The following is a 17,766-nucleotide window of genomic DNA, read 5'->3' as shown; positions in this document are numbered from 1 at the left end:
AGATACTCCTTAGCATTCTGCAATATATACCTTCTAAAAGTATTCAATCCCTACAGACATCAAAAAGAGACAGGATTTGCTATACAAATATAACCTATTTGCATACTAGCTTCAACTCAGCACTCATATTCTTGGGTCTAAAATACAATACTACCTACATGAAGCAAATGAATTAAGAGCCATAATCAAATACTCATGTCTTGATTCTAAATAAATTGAGTTCTCCCTGGACTATGTCAACAGATAAATATTACAGCTACGTACAGCTTAGAAAGCCTATGTCTATCAAAGGCCTCCATCTCTGTTGACCTGTCATAGAATGGATTGAAGAGACAACTCCCAAAGCTACTTATGTGGAAAATTCGAGAGTGAAAAACATTCTGTGGACTTAAAAAAGAGTAGATTCAAAGCAAAATGTGAATCTGAATCTCATAAAATCGTCTGCCTTCATCAGCCAGCCAACAGATCAAATAAAGTATATACCACCCCTCCCTTCTCTCTGATTTTAGGTCATCAGTTTATTAATGCAGGTAGAAATTTTGCATGGTTGAGTGATTTGTACAGGTTTGATTTAAAAACAGGAAGACGACCATAGTTTCACTTTGGCAGGAGGACTGAATATCAAGTGAAATACTCCTCTCAGTCCCAAAGTCCAGACTCATAAATGTGAAGGAAAGTTTTATAGAATCAAACTGAGATCTCAAAGATACTTGTCCAAGTATCCTAAGCACAAAGCTGTGTATTCCTTCTTAAAATATAAATTTTAGTCCACATTCTGCTAATGCTTTTTTTTTTTTTTTGAGATGGAGTATTGCTCTGTCACCCATGCTAAAGTGCAGGGGTGCAATTGTAGCTCAACCTCCACCTCCTGGGTTCAAGCAATTCTCGTGCCTCAGCCTCGAGTAGCTGAGATTACAGGTACATGTCACCATGCCCGGATAATTTTTGTATTTTTAGTAGAAACGGGGTTTCGCCATGTTGGCCAGGCTGGTCTCGAACTCCTGACCTCGGGTGACCCTCACCTTGGCCTCCCAAATTTTGGGGATTACAGGCGTGAGCCACTGTGCCCAACCAATTTTTATTTCGTGTATTTGGGAGCGGTGGGGAAGGGATGTACAAAACAGAAAATAGCTGGGAAAGTAACCTCCTAATACCACAAAAAGAAATGTTTTAGTTCAAGCATGGGATCCAGAGATGGAACTTAAAATCTTCTCCCAGTCAAGTAGGGTTGATCACCAGTGACTGTCAAGAGAGCTCCACTGGGAAGGGGTCTGAGGCTGAGGGGAAATGCCTCTAGGTCATCTAGTTACATAAGCTCTCAGTTGTGAGAAGGCTTTAGAGTCAGAGAGATGTGGGTTTGAGGTCTGTTCCTGCCCATTGCTAGTTTTTAACCTGGCCACATCATCTGTAGATGGAGATAATCTTTCCTACATCAAAGGATCTTTGTGAATATTACATAATTTCCATAAAATGGGTGACATGCTCTCATGGTGAGTGTGAAAAATGAGTGAATACGCACTCAATACAATGATAGTTGTTATTTTAGATTGATCAAGTCCTCATACAATTGTTTATTCATAACCTGTCTTGTTCCAAAAAGGACAAGAAAACATTTCAAAATGATACGCTAAGTAGTGGTATAAATTTACCTTTGAAAAGACATGTTGGAGTAAGGACAAATCATGATAAGAAGACAAGTAAGAGGAGGTCAGTAAGAGAGATTAGCTCCCAGAACATATATATATATATATATTTACATATATATATATAAAGTTTTTAATTTTGCTAAAGTTTAGGGAAAAAATTGACTTTAAATCTTCTTACAGGAAGCATGAGAAGGAAACCTGAACACATTAAAGATTCACAGGGCCCAAATGTAAAAACATGTTAGTTGTTCAGATGAAACAAAGCCATTCCTAATTTAGCATTAGAAACATTCGTATGGTTAATAGAACAATCAGTTTCACACAGGTCTGCTTCTGAAAATACCTTTCAAAATAATTCAATGTCATTAATGCTAATTCATCTATATATATACACACACACACACCACCACGCCTGGCTAATTTTTGTATTTTTAGTAGAGACGGGGTTTTATCATATTGGTCGGGTTGGTCTCAAACTCTTGACCTTGTAAACCACCCGCCTTGGCCTCTCAAAGAGCTGGGATTACAGGTGTGAGCCACCACGCCCAGCCAGATCAGCTGATTTTTTTTTTTTTTTTTTTTTTTTTTTTTTGGATACGGAGTCTCGCTCTGTCACCCAGGCTGGAGTGCAGTGGCACGATCTCTGCTCACTGCAAGCTCCACCTCCCGGGTTCACGTCATTCTCCCGCCTCAGCCTCTCCGAGTAACTGGGACTACAGGCGCCCGCCACCATGCCCGGCTAATTTTTTGTATTTTTAGTAGAGACGGGGTTTCACCGTGGTCTTGAGCTCCCAGATCAGCTGATTTTTAACAAAATACTATGAACTAGCTGAACTGCTCCCTCGCCTATAGTATAATTCTTAATATCAAAGAGGCCTTCCCCACTTTTAGACCTTAGTTTTTTGCCTGATTATATAGCATGTGATACCTATGGCCTTCAGTATGTTATTATGGCATTAGTCTTATTGTTCCAACTGGACCACGCATTTCTTAAATCCAAGGAGAATATCTTACTAAATGTTTAAGACAGAATAGGATTTATATAATTTAATATAAGCTCAGTATTTATATGATTTAATAACTGATGCTCTTTTAACACTATATAGATATAAATTAGAGAGAGAGTGGCAAAGGAAGATAGCAAGATAGATGACAGTGAGATAGAGATATATAATGTATTATAGCTCTTCATTTTCCTTCTAGGTAGGCTGACGGTACAATGGAAAGAAATGTGGAAAATTACTTCAGGAAGGACTATTGTGATTTAGCACAGATCGATAAATAATACCTAAAATCAGTAGATAAAGAATAGTTAACACATCTGGGTCTGAATTCTATTGCCTCTACTTGCACCTCTGTCACCTAGACACAGTAACTTCTCTGAAACTTCGTCTCCTGAATGGCCAAAGAAAGATGATAAAAGAAATCTACCAAGAAGTCTGCTGGAAAAGAATAAAGAGATGACACGTGTAAAATATTTAGTCTAATTCCTGGCACAGAGTAAGTGATCAATAAATGCTAGCTGGTGTTGGTACTCCCCTGTGATGATACTTTGCAAACTGCATTTAGAAAAATTCAAAGATGGAAATGCTGTGGTGGTGAGAGCTCTCTCCTCTTTGCTTTGGGCTCTGTTTTTTCCAAGATTCCCCACAATTATATCTGTTAATCTCCTTGACTGACAATTCCTTGAAACAGGAAGTACTTAAGCTCTATCTTGAAGGGATTGTAGCATTAGGTTATCCCCAACATGAAAAAGCAACATCCCATCGTTCTCAGCAAACTAACACAGGAACAGAAAACCAAACACCCCATGTTCTCATTCATAAGTGGGAGTTGAACAAGGAGAACACATGGACACAGGGAGGGGAACATCACACGCCAGTTCCTGCCGTGGGGTGGGGGGCAAAAGGAGGGAGAGCATTAGAACAAATACCTAATGCATCTGGGGCTTAAAACCTAGATGATGGGTTGACAGGTGCAGCAAACCACCATGGCACATGTACACCTATGTAACAAACCTATACATTCTACCTATGTATCCCGGAACTTAAAATAACAAAAAACCATTTTTTTTTTTTTTTTCAAAGAAAAAGTGGCATCCCCAGGCTTTCTTCTGATTTGCAGCCTGTTCATTACTTTTTGATGCCCATTCATTTAATTCTAGGGCACTTTTGCCTGTCCTCCTGAGACTACATCATAGAAATTTACCCAGATTCACATCATTGTACTTCTGATTCCATGTTCCACTTCTAGAAATCTCTCCCAGGAGTGTAATTCCTTGACCATGCTCCCAAGTCTCCGAGATTGTCTTCACTCTCTCACAGTGTTCCCTGGCTGTAAGGGTTTAGTCCTACTATGCTTGGATGCTCCATGAATGACCATGGTCTACTCCTGTGCTCAGTCTCCATCCTGCCACCTCTGTGAACCTGGGACTGCCCACAGGTGAATACAATTTTGAATGTTCACTGTTCTCCAAACAATGCATATAGTTAGCACAGCAAATTCCAATCTGAGGATTTTAGTTCAGTACCCTCTTGCAGACCTAACACACACAGAAAAATAGGGAGTTAAGATAAAACTATTTCAGCAACAAGTACAGATGAATCAGAACAGTTTGTTTTTCAACTTTGCCTATGCAAGATTCATCATGCATTGTATGATTCTACCACTCCTAGTTTAACACCTCATCGGCTAAATATCTACACAGATCTGCCCTGCCTCAGTCTAACTAGCATTTCATTTCAAATACTATCTTCCTAGCAGCACTCTCTCTATTCCCTGAAGTGTAGTGTTCTGAGGCAGGTCAGAGAAATCATTGTGGCAGTGAGGCAGGGATCGTATAGTAACATGTAAGGGCTGAGTCGGGACTAGGAGTTTAGCTACATGGAGTAAGGCCTAATGTTATCTGAGATAGATGTTCAGAGACCAAGCTGAGTGAGGTCAGAGAATCTCCCAACACCAGAAAGATAATTTTCTATCCACTCCTTACACAACCATCTATGGAACTTTCTAAAAGTTGGCCCTAATCTCAGAATCTGTAACTCTGTAAAGGAGGCAGGAAATGATTGCCAGGTTCTGATTTAAACAGAAAGTAAGTCTGTTGCCCATATAATCATCAATATCATTGCACTACAGATTGAATATGCATCATAGGGCAGAAACTATCCTAAGTGTTTATGGAAAAAATTAAAGCTTGCCTAAAATTGTGCAAAGGTCAAAGCTGAGATTTTAATAATGAAACTCCACAATCCAAAGCCATTCTCAATTCCTACTCTACACTACTTTTCAGTGTCTCTGGCTCTTGCTGCTGTTGCCATTTATACAATCTAATCTTTGGGATCTGGCCAGGTGCACTGGCTCATGCCTATAATCCTAGCACTTTGTGAGACTGAGGCAGGTGGATCATTTGAGGTCAAGAGTTCGAGACCAGCCTGGCCAACATGAAGAAACCCCATCTGTACTAAAAATACAAAAATCGGCCAGGCGTGGTGGCATGTACCTGTAGTCTCAGCTACTTTGGAGGCTGAGGCAGGAGAAACACTTGAACCCGGGAGGTGGAGGTTGCAGTGAGCCGAGATTGCACCACTGCACTCCAGCCTGGGCAACAGAGTGAGACTCTGTCTACGGAAAAAAAATTCTTTGGGACCTTAGAATCAAAATTCAGCAGAAGGCTCAGCTCAACCATTTCTCCAAAAGTACTTGGCCTAAACGTAACCAAGACAGGAGACAAAGAGCATTAGATCAAGAACTTGTCCAATTCTTTCTCCATGTCAGCTTGCAGTAGGGAAACAGACTTGACATAAAAAATTACTCCAGTGCTACTCTCCCAGTAGGAAGCTGACATTTCCCCACAGTTCCCATAACATTCTTATGGCAGCCACATAAAACACTAGAACAAAATGTCCTGAAGCTCAGGCTTGCTGACATTGTGTTATTGTGTATGCATATGAGTGTGAGTGTGTGTGTGTATTATAAAGGTATTGCTTAACCTAAAGCAAATTTAAATCCATAAAATCAAGGCAAAGCACCACAAACAGCTAAAATTGGAAGTAGAATTTGCCATAATCATCATCTTCAGAATTCTCCAGCTTGGAATATGTTGTTTATTGGTTTGTTTAAATTAGAAACAAATTCTATCTGAGCAGGTACTAGAGAAAGAGGCTCAGCTACTTATAGTATGGCTATTCTCAGATTTCAAGGGCCCCAAACACATGCAGAACCTAAGCAGAGAAGAATTCATCACCATTACTGCTCCAGCCCACTAATATGAATCATGTAAATTGGAAGGTAATCAGGACTTTTTCTCCAGCCGTTAATGGGATAAACACATGTGCTGAATTGCCCAAAGAGACGAATGAATGTACAGCACGAGCAATGTTAGAACACTTTTGTCCCAAATTTATGCTGCCCTGTGTATCCATCCATTCCTGAAGTGGGATGTCAAGACAAGCATGTCCATCTTTCTTGGAAGCAGCAGCCAGCAGCACTGTGAGCATCCAGTAGTCTAATCTGTTCAACTTGACCATGAAACAAAGCCTCTGGGGCTTCTCCCAGGCCCATGTCCTAAGCCAGTCTCCTCTCCTCTCCATTAGTGATCACATTTCCCCCATCTGTGAAATCGAAAAAACCTGTCATTTTGCTCTGCAAGGATGAGATGATGATTAATTATTCACTATGTGTCAAAGGAGCATCAACTACTCTGGGGAAAATATCCAAAACTGTTATGAATAGTAATATGCAGAAATGTGCCCTCCTGCTTTTTTCTTTCTTGGCCAATTGGCAGCTACTGAAAGATTAAGGGCTTCAGAAAATATTGCCCCAAAGCCCCAGCATTCCAAAGATGTACAGTCACAGCACGAAATATTTCATCTTGTTTTTGGTGTGAATACAAATTCTATCTTATTCTCTTTCTCTCTGAAAGACCCAATGAATGATGGATCCTTTTTCTCTAGAAATAGAACATCTCCAAGTGTGTCAAGCAGTTATTTGGGCATGGTTTTTAGAAATCGTAGAGAAACATTTTAATAGCTTGAGAGTGTTTATTAAACTTCCCACCATCAGTAAGCTTAGATTCTCATGGGCATAGAATGCTTCAGGAGAATAAGTTGGAGACAGGAGTATGCCCCATGACTGCTAAATGACCTCTCCTCTTTTACGGTCTGACACCTGCTGTATTAGTGTGATACACAGTGTGGAAGGCTTGCAGGGCTTAGACAGAGGCTGTTTGAACCGTTTTATGTGTGACCACAGACTCCAAAAGACACTGCCTCACCTACTCAATTCATGTTTAAATCTGGGTTTTTTTTTTTTTTAATAAAAGTTTAGGTTCACAGGAAAATTGAGCAGAAAGTATAGAGTCCCCAAATACCCCTGTCTTCACCTGCCCCCTGCCCTCCCCTCCACACACACACTATTCCTCACTATCAACATCTCCACCAGAGTAGTACATTTGTTACAGTCAGTGAACCTACCCTGATGTCATTATATCCAAAGTCTATCATTAACATCAGGTTTCACTCTCGATCTTATACATTCTATACGTTTAGATAAATGTATAATGACATGTACTCCCCAGTATAGTATGAGAATAATTTCACTGCCCTAAAAATCCCCTAGAAAGAAATCTCCCTATTCATCCTCACTAGCCCCTGCCAACCACTGATCGTTTTCGTGTCTCTAGGGTTTTGCCTTTTCCAGAACATCTCATAGTTGGAGTCATACAGTATGTTGCTTTTTCAGATTGGCTTCTCCTGAAGTGAGATGTCAAGTAACATTCTTTTAATGTTCTTCTATTTCTCTTCATGGCCTGATAGTTTCTTTTTAGTGCTGAGTAATATTCCATTGTCCAGATGTTCCACATTTATCCATTCACCTACTGAAGGACATTTTGGTTGCTTTCAAGTTTTGGCAATTATGAATAAAACTGCTATAAACATCCATGTGTGGGTTTTGGGTAGACATGAGTTTTAACTTATAAGTACCAAGGAGTGTGATTGCTGGATTATATGGTAAGACTATGTTAAGAAACCGCCACACTGTCTTCCAAAATAGCCCTCATTTCTTTTTTTATCTGGGGGAAAATTGTCTTGGGGCTCCAAATTTCTCCTTTTTATTACACCATCATACTCAAAGAATGCGTCTGAACAGAGGTGGGCCTCTGGCTGGGACACTTCCAGTATGATTTGGCTCTGTCTCCACCCAAATCTCATGCCAAAATGTAATTCCCAATGTTGAGGGAGAAACCTGCTGGGAGGTGATTGGATTATGAGGGAGGATTTTCCCCTTGCTGTTTCTCATGATAGTGAGTTCTCATGAGATCTGGTTGTTCCTCATGGTTCTCTCTCCTGCTCCGAATGTGAAGAAGGTGCTTGCTTTCCCTTCACCCTTCTGCCATGATTGTAAGCTTCCTGAGGCCTCCCAACCATGCTTTCTGTACAGCCTGTGGAATTGTGAGTCAATTAAACCTCCTTTCTTTGTAAATTACCTAGTCTCACCCAGTTCTTTATAGTAGTATGAGAACAGACCAATACAACTTCCAATTCCTTCCTTCCTTCTCCTATCTCTGAGCAAGCCCTCTGGAAGAAGATCCCAGCAATGAACCATTCACCACTAATTAGGTGGTCAAAAATCATATCCAAAAGCTTCCATCTGTTTCATGTCAAGAAGAAGCCGCATCCCAATCACAGTTCAGTCCGTGTGTTGTATTTACTGGCAGGAGTTTTTCCTATTCCCAGACCAACTTTTCAGAGGTTAGGATTTGCAAAAATTCTTCATCAATTTGCCTGTTGGGCTGTCAGGTAACTCACCCATTAGTGGCTGGTTATCGTCCATCAAGCTCTTCAGGATTTTCTCAGTTTGAGAAACACATTGCTGTCATCAGCTACATTGAAGGGTCTGGAGCTAGAAAAAATCTCCAGTTCACTATCTATGGATGCAAGCCTCCATATGTTCACAAATTCTTAATTGAATAAATAAATGAATGAACAGAGTCACTCTGCATCATCACCCACAACGCACAGACGTGACTATGTCTTCCCTTTAGAGTGGATACACATGCATTCTCTATGCACTCCAAGAAGCTCCACTGAGCCTGACAGGCTCACGAACAAGGACAAAGTAATAAATTACTGTCACTTAGACCTTCCCAAGATTCTGTTAAACACATATCATTGCCAGAAAATGTCAACATGTTCATTCCACAGTCTAAAGAGATAAAGTAGTAAACCTGGGAGTATTCACAGTAATAATACACTGTAGGTTATAATGTCCACATCATAATTAAATGGCCCCTGATTATCCACAAACAAATCAAGCTATAACTCTGGAAATCAGGATGAGTAAACTTTAATTCTTTGGTTGACCTGGATTGTGAAAATGTAAGGTACAATTGTATTTGATGAGAATTGTTTTGAGAACTATCTTGTTGACACAAGTTAAAAAGTCCTGTGTTAAAATTGTACTTGTGAATAACATCTAGATTACAGCACATGGCATCAGTCAGGGGCCTAACAGTAACCATTAGGCATAAACTAGGCATTGATGAGAGCTCAATAATGAATTGCTATGTACAGCTTAGAGCAGAGTGCAGTAGCCAAGGTCTATAGCGGGGCCATTACCATTCACAAGCCAAAAGGTGCACAGGAAAGGGGAGGTTACTGGAATCCAAAGAGAGTTGTATGCAAAGAGGCTGCCGGACAGAAGTCTGTGACTTCCAGAGACAAAAAGCAGCCAACCTATGGCAGTAGGTCAGGGAGGAAGCTGGGGGGATAAATACTCAAAAACTCACTCTCCTCCAATCTTCAATACCTTGCCACTGCTTCTCCTGGTAGAGCCTAAAGGATGACAGAGAGCAATGTGGCCTGTGATACAGAGGTTAGCCATAAGGAACAATTGTCTTATTTAAGTTGAAATCTACATGCTCTGTTTCTTATTAGCACGATCAAAGCTCCTCGCCTTAATATTCAACTGCTTAACTAACCTTTTGGTTTAATCACAGAGGAATGTCACTTTTAACCATAAAGCTTTTAATAACCACAAACCTTATGAAACGTTTGTTATAGAAAGCCACACTCACCCATGTAAATAAAAAAATGTTTGTTATCAGAAGCTAAAGTTACACACTTAATTTATAAGTGTGCTTACCAGCATCACCCTTCTAATCAATCTAGCCCTCTATAAATGAACTCATCCTTTTTGTGGATTCTCTGTTAAGCAGGGGGCTTTCTGGCTGGCTGCCTTCTCTAGCTGTAGAAAGAAAAAAATCCATCTCACTTCTAAATTGATCTAAATATATCACAAAGTTAATTTGCTTTTTCATACCAGGTAATTTCCTATGTCCTGGTTAGAAAGCTTGTCTGTCCTTCGATATTTATGTAAGTCATGGTCATAATTACTGGAACTTGAAATAGAGAAAATTCTAAATTACCAAGATTTTATATGCTATATTGTTTCTTACTTACGATCACCCAAATACAAGTGACTCCAGACCTTCGCAGGATATTCTAAGCAATTACCTGGGGCTGGGGAAACAACAGGAAAATCTGTATATGTATCTGTTCAAAACTTATCTGCAGGTGGGAAATGTCAGTGAAGCACAGATCCCAAGTGTTCAGTGCGTACTGCTGTTCTCTCTACACTTGACCCTTGGGTCTTACATTAGCCCTGTGATACCAGGATTCTGGAAAATTGACTTAATAACACTCCTTAACACGTATTCATCCAGAACATTTTGAAAATTTTCTAGGCCTTGAGACAACCCAACCAATTGTTATTGGAATCAAGCATCTGTTTTTACACTTTAATTTTTTTAATGCTATTTGCAGTTTTCTTTGTATACTTATATACAACAAAATAAAGAGGAATGTATTCTCCTAAGTAGTGTGGCTAAGCAGGCAGCTGTGAGTCAGTTCTAGAACCTTTTCTATGGGACTCGCCCTGAGCTTTGATGTCATTCTCCAATGTCTCCTGAATCCAGGGCCTGTATCCTAAGTCTTTAGGAAGGAGCTAATGGGGGGTTTATCAATGCATTTGCCACAAGTCAGCTGTTATTGAAACCTCATTTTTCTTCCTCCAGCCTCACCTGCACCTGATCCTGTACAAGCTTCCCCAGTCCCTTCTAGGTAGCCAATACTAAACACCAGTCTGCAGTCTTCCACGTTTTCCTTTTGCTCATAGAATTTACACATGCACATTTACATGTACCTACGGATGGAAGATTGTTTTACAAAAATTATTTTCACATTATTTTCTCTACATCTATCATTTCGCACATAGAAATCTCTTTTTTCTCAAGAGAGTTGACAGATCTAACTCATTCTTTGGTCACATATAAATATTTGATGCATTTAATCTTAAATTCTACCCCATCTAATAATATTGCCGTTCTGTCTCTTTGTTTGCCTTTGTCTGGCTTCTCTTTTTAAACTTTCTTCATAACTTTCAGTGTTTCATTACTGACTATAATCTGGGTGGTTTTTTTTTTTTTAAGTCTCCCAGTTTCAATTTTTCAATAAGAGAGTTTGGCGAAGTCATATTTAACGTAACTTTTATTTACTTTGTTTTATTCCTTATATCTTACTGTTTACTACTTTTACTTTGTTGTTGCTTCTTTAATATTGCTTACACTATTTTTTTGCATGCTTTTGATGTTTTGCTATTTATTCCTTCTTTTCCTTGGACAATATGAAATTCTGTAGCTTTCCATTCTATGAGTATTTACGTTCTCTTTTCCAACTTCTTACATCTATCTCTTTTTATATAAAACCAAAATAACAACTATTTTCCTGACTGAGATGTGCTATTTCCCCACGGTGGTGGTGGTGGTGGTGTTTTTTTCTTCCCTAAGAAGGCCACTGAGAGACTTTTCTTTCTCTATTCTCCCTCTTAGTGATGAACCCTGTAGAATGAGCCTCCCTCCTAAGTTTTGGTGAACATTTAGTAACTGCAGTTTTTCCTTTCTGAATGTCCCTTCTGTTTCAACAATTTGTATTTAGCACTTAAAACATGCATTCCTTGTTATCTTATCACTACTATTTATTTATAAACATTTTGTATCCCCTTGGTTATATAGTTTTAGGTACATTTTATACATTTTAAGGTTTATTGCTTGCTTGCTATTCTTTTTTCGATTTATAGTCACCTATGTGGAAGATTTTTGTTTTTGTTTTTTTGAAACAAGGTCTTGCTCTGTTACCCAGGCTGCACTGTACAGCACAGTCAAGACTCATTGCATCCTGAACTTCCCAGGCTCAAGTGATCCTCCCACCTCAGCCTCGCAAGTAACTGGGACCAGAGTCTTGACCAGAGCTAATCAGCTGGAAATACCTTACTCTTTCATGTCTTTGAGTCACCGTCTATTCTCCATGCCTGAAATTTTCTTTCTGCTTGTGCTCTTAGGAGAAGTCTTCCTTCACTCATCCCCAATCCTAACAGAGTTACTGACTCTATGTCTCCAGATACCTTACACAGACCTAATCCTCTATAATAAACATTATCCACTATTGTCCAGATGCATCGTGTCAAAATTATTCAGTTTTGTCTATCTTCACAGCAGATAGCAATATCCTTGTAGGGTAAGCAAAGATAAGCAAAGATGCAAAAAATATTTTTAAGAATGGAAGAAGGGAGGGAAGAAGGAATGTGCTGCAAAATAAACAATGACCTATATTGTGCCCCTTATAGAATTTGCCTTCAATTTTCAGGAGATTTTATATGGGGAGAAAAAAGAATAATTTCAGCATCAAACAAGGATCTGAATCAAAATTCTTCTATTAAGCACGATGTGCACCAGGGGCCCCAGAAGAACCAAATCCTTTTTTTTTTTCCAGGTCTAGCCTCAGTGATTTACAAATGCAGACAATTCTAATCAGTCAGAAATTTTAGGTTGGCTCTGAGTGCTATGGCATATGCAGTTCGTTACACTGGTAATATATACCTGGTTTCATGTGCCACAGCACAAATCTACATAGGCACTAAAATAGACACAAATATCACAAGAGGATAGCAGATATCTCTCTGCCCCATTTAACACACACAACTTTTTCTTGTTTCTTGGAGATTGAGCTCTTGTTTCAGTTTTTTATTGCCTATCAATCAGCTTGAGAAGGCATCTGCAATTGTATTTCGTTCATGAAGACATAAATCCTGGCAGCAGCAGCCTACATACATCGAAAAGTTCCATTCTAAATTACCTTTGTCAGACTGTATAGAAAGTAAAAGGCACACTTCAGTCTTATTTGATTAAACAGGGGACGTACCAGCCAGCCTAAAAATGGAAAACCATTTTCATTGACATGCTCCATTAGCTGCATTTCTCTGAAAAAAAAAATATATATATATCTCAGTGCACTTCTTTACCTCTGCTCCTCTAATTGCTGCTTACAAATTCTTTTCTCTCAATCATGCTATCTCCCATAAATCAGGAAGCAAAAGCATTTGCAGCTGAGTCCCTAGCTGTAATTTAACATGATATGCCACAATGCCACTATTATGCCAAAAACTAATAATATACCAGTCGCCATGGGAACCAGGGCATGAAAGGTGAAAGTCTTCCTTTACACAAGATTCGTGGGACTTTTATGGAGCCATGTGTCCCACCAACATCATCAGCCATACTATTCTGGCAAAATTCCTTGGACTCAGCCGATTCTCAATCCCAGAGAAGTGTTCATCCATCCTGCATTTCCTGATATTTAACTTGCAATTGGTCTACACCCCCAAAGGAGATAAATTATAGGGTAATCATTCATATTATGAACAGGTTTTTCATTATACATTCACTTCCAAGAAAAACAGCATATGACAAAACATTAAAAGATCTACTTATTTTATGAGAGCAACTGAGAGTTATTACTACCATTAAATTAGTATATTTCACTTTACAAAAGCACTGATTGATCTCAAGGTTCTATACTGTACTTCCCAATTCTTATGGACACATTCAAGATTGATAATTTCAAAGTTGGAAAATGTGGTCACAATGTTAAAGGTTGATCAGAAAAGAATTAAATATCTCTATAGTTACAAATCAGTGGGAAGGAATTATTTCATTTTCCAAAATATTAATTTACATAGTAATTCTGTGATAAGACTTCTTTCAGTGAGGAAAACCTATTCTAGCACATGCATTCATACCTGTGCCCCCTACATACAAGGACGGAGCTCCCATATAATTCTGTTCTGCAAATATTTCTTGCTCAGCCCTCTCCATTTCTATCTTATTTGCTCGGCTTTGGCCTCATGAAAACAGAAAATGTCAATTACAAGGGAAAAAATAATTGGATTTCTACCATAAGGAAAATATTTCTTTAGAGGAGAAGGCAAAGAAAATGCAGGGGACAATACTAAAATGATAATATATAATGACTTTGGATAAAAGTCAACTCAGCTGTACTTATGGTATTGAATGATATGATTCACTAATTTTTTGTCCATGATTTCAAGAACTGAGCTGAAGTTCTCTTTTGTTACAGTTCTATAAAATTTAAAGTAAAAATTGGTGCACAAATGCATTGCTGGTTATCAGAGTAGACAAATCTTTGCCACACATGTTGATTTCATTGTGATTCAAATGATTGCTGCTAACAGTCTTGAGTTCATTAAATTTAAAACATATTTTATCTAATATTTTGTTCCTTCAATTTGAAAACCATGTGTGCTTTAATAAAAAATTTAGTTCAAGAGAGTTCAATTCCATTTCAAATTATTAACATTTAAGTGATTTTCTTGATGTTAACCAATAAAGTCAGCTAAACCTGCAGAATAATGTCTCATGAGATGTTTAGCAGTTAATGGGAGGCCAGAGTTAGAATTAGTGTCCTATTGAAGGAGTGGAAACATCTGTCTATGTACGCCAACAAAGTAACCATGAAATTTTGAAAGATAATGGTGGATTAGAGGGTGCAGATTTATTGCAAAGGGTCTTCAAATGATTTGGCACATTTATTTTGCTTTTTTTGTGACTAAATAAATACATATGTCTCTCACATATATCCTTTTTAGTTGTGTGTGTGTTTGTACATGTGTCTATATGCATTGTTATAATAAAATATAAATTGATCTAATAGGATAGTTTTTCAAGAGTTTTTTAAAGTAAATCATTTCTTTAAATGACCGTTCAAGTATCAGTTGAGCTCTAAAGATATCAAAATATATTATGCTTGAAATAATACTAATAATATTTATTGAGCACTTACCATGTGCCAGACAAACTGCTAAAGGCTGCTTAAAAATCATCTCATTTAATCCTCAAAACAATTCTAAGAGGTAAACCTCTACCATACCTCAGATCCCTTCCAAGGTCATATATGTACATATATATATGTACATACACATACACACACGCTTGTTAGATTGGTGCAAAAGTAATTGCGGTTTTTGCCATTACTTTCAGTGGCAAAAGTGACAATTACTTTTGCACCAACCTAATATATGTGTGTATACACACAAAAAAATACATGTATATATACACATATATATGTGTGTATACACATATATGTGTGTATATATATGTATGTGTATATATACACACACATGTGTGTGTATGTGTGTATGTATACACGCATATATACATACATATGTGTATGTATGTGTATATATGTGTGTATACACACATATATGTCTTTATAAAGGATAAATATGTCTATTTATCCTTTATAAAGCAGTTTAGAAAAGAGTGCAAAAAAACAGGCTACCCTGAAAGGTTTTTATCTCTAATTTTATCCTCTCAAAAAATAGGCATCCTAGAAGATATGGGGGGAGAGAAATGTCATCTATTTGTACCAGAGTCAAAACTAGACAATCTGTAATTGTATATGCTAGAGAGTCAAACAGTCTAGGTAGTAAACATTGTACCAGGCCCAACTGGGCAAAACCAAAAACACGAGAGGTAAAACCCTTTGCTTGCAGCAACATGATATATATTATTTATTCAAAATATTCATTGTTCCTCAGTGGGAGGATTATACATCCCCACTCTGCTGATAACAGGTTTAGCCATGTGACTTGCTTCAGACAATGAAACGTGAACAAAAAGTGAGATGTCACTTCTCGGCAGAAGTTTACAATTCAGCTCATGAGTCACCATGATTCTATGTCCCCTCCGTTAGGAGCCTTGCAATATCCCTGACAGAATCTCCATCAGCCCGGGTCCAGTTACGAAGTCAACAGATGGCAAAGCCTCAACCAGCCCATGGTGAACATGTAGATGTAAATGAGAAATGAGCTTTTACGGTTTAAAGCCTCTAAGTTTGGGGGTCATTTGTTATTACATATTAACTTCCTACACCCCAACAAATACAAACAATATAGGACAGGTCTTAAAAGAATGGGATAAGCAAACTGCCTGGCCTCTAATCAAAATTCTACCACCGTTATTTATGCTATTGTGATTTGGTTCTGAAAATCTGACCATTGAATTAGCCAAAGTGAATTTGATTTGATTCCTTAAATATTCTCATTGGCTAACATGGAAAAACAAGTAGGGCAATTTAATGTAGGGTTTACATTAAGCAAGGTAGATTACAAAGCTCATACATCTCAAAGGTATCTGTCAAAGTTTTTTCTAAATATATGTAACCATTAAAAATTTTAAATTCTGACTTTGATGACCTAATTCCTACTAATAACACATGCATAATAGCATCTGTTCAACATTTGAATTGTTTATCAGTTTTTTTTCTCCCTTTCCATTACTGGAATAACAACACTAAGATTTTTTCATTTCTGATCTTCATACTTTGGAGTCCATATTCAGAAAATAATGGTATGTGATTTTTTTATCTGTCATTTTGGCATAGTTGATAATTCATTCCTTGTTACTGTTTATTGCACTTACAAATTTTGATAAGGAAAAATAAAACATTTGTTCAGGTAATTATACCCTAGATGCTTTCAAAATGATTTGAAGTTTCTTACAGAAATGTAGATAATGCAACAGGCTCAAAAACAAATCCAAGAATGAATACAAAGGATAATAAAGGCTGGCATATTAGATAAATTTAGTACACAAAATTGAATTCCACAGTATATTACACGGTTAATAAAATGCTTTTCAAATTCAGCTTTGAGATTCCTAGTGTCCAAAGCAAAAAGAGAAACAAAATTGCTTATCAGACATATAATGTCCAAAGAATTTTAAAAGGCAATCATTCAGAAGAAGCATAACTTTTCATGTCATGGAAATATGTCAGACATTTCTTCTGTGGGTCAACATAAAAGAAAAAATGTGACATTCCATACTTAGCAATGTCTTTATCAATATCCCTACAAACACAACAGCAATGTGTTCATCACTCGTCCTACAAACCCAATAGGAAAAATACAGGAAATTTTTCACTCTGCATTCTCTTGGAGTTGCAGTTCATTTTATGACTTGAGGAAATATTCAGTCCAAGCTGATAAATTCTTCCGTGATTTTCCTTTACATCAAGCTTATGCAGCCATTTACACAATGTCAGATTCTTTATGTAAAACATTCCAAGTGGCATTTCTGAACCCAATACAAAAATTAAGATTGAAACATTAGTTGTTGTTGTAGATACTCTGTGGTCTGTGTGCCACAATTTATTCAGGCCAAATGTTAGAAAAACATTCTGATTTATCTCCAAAAGAGCTTTGAATAAGCAAGACCATATTTTTACTCAGTCCAACAGTCTCTACATTTCCTGTCATCAACATCATTTTCTATTGTCATATACAATTGCTTAGTTTTTATTTAGATTTTCTGAAACCAGTCTTCATTTTATAACTGCCATCACTCATCTGTCACTTCACTTAAGGTGACAATCATGTGACACTAGCACAGGATACTGTGTTCCTAAATAAGAGTATAACTTCTTAGGGAAACACCCCACTTGTATTAATATAGAGATTTCACAATGATATCGCCATTGGCACTTCTCTACAGAGTCCCTTGCTTTCTGTAAAGTTTCCTTGACTTTGCTTATCTTTCTATTAGGTTGGTACAAAAGTAATTACGGTTCTTGCCATTTCTTTTATGGCAAAAACTGCGATTACTTTTGCACCAACCCAATATATATGTCAATGATTGTTGTAGTAAAACTGGGCCTCATTGAAGAGTATTAACAAGTGCAGTCTAGAAATATGAAAAAATCAGCAAAAT

General features: G+C 37.7%; 1 long non-coding RNA gene across 3 annotated transcripts in view; it reads left to right on the top strand.

Moving 5' to 3' along the window:
* LOC134737132 (uncharacterized) overlaps positions 1-17,766 on the top strand; it is a 306,918-nt gene that overhangs the window by 247,567 nt on the left and 41,585 nt on the right. For 2 of the 3 annotated variants that reach the window (XR_010121729.1, XR_010121732.1), the window contains one exon: positions 2,850-3,001. The exons of the other annotated variant lie outside the window; for it this stretch is intronic. This is a non-coding gene — a long non-coding RNA (uncharacterized lncRNA). Of the gene's footprint in view, positions 1-2,849; positions 3,002-17,766 lie in introns of those variants that run through there. 3 annotated transcript variants of the gene reach the window in all.

The sequence above is a fragment of the Symphalangus syndactylus genome, chromosome 7 (genome assembly GCF_028878055.3).
Source record: "Symphalangus syndactylus isolate Jambi chromosome 7, NHGRI_mSymSyn1-v2.1_pri, whole genome shotgun sequence".
Lineage (NCBI taxonomy): Eukaryota > Metazoa > Chordata > Mammalia > Primates > Hylobatidae > Symphalangus > Symphalangus syndactylus.
Note: the sequence above shows the minus strand (reverse complement) of the source record. Positions and strands in the feature narration are given on the sequence as shown.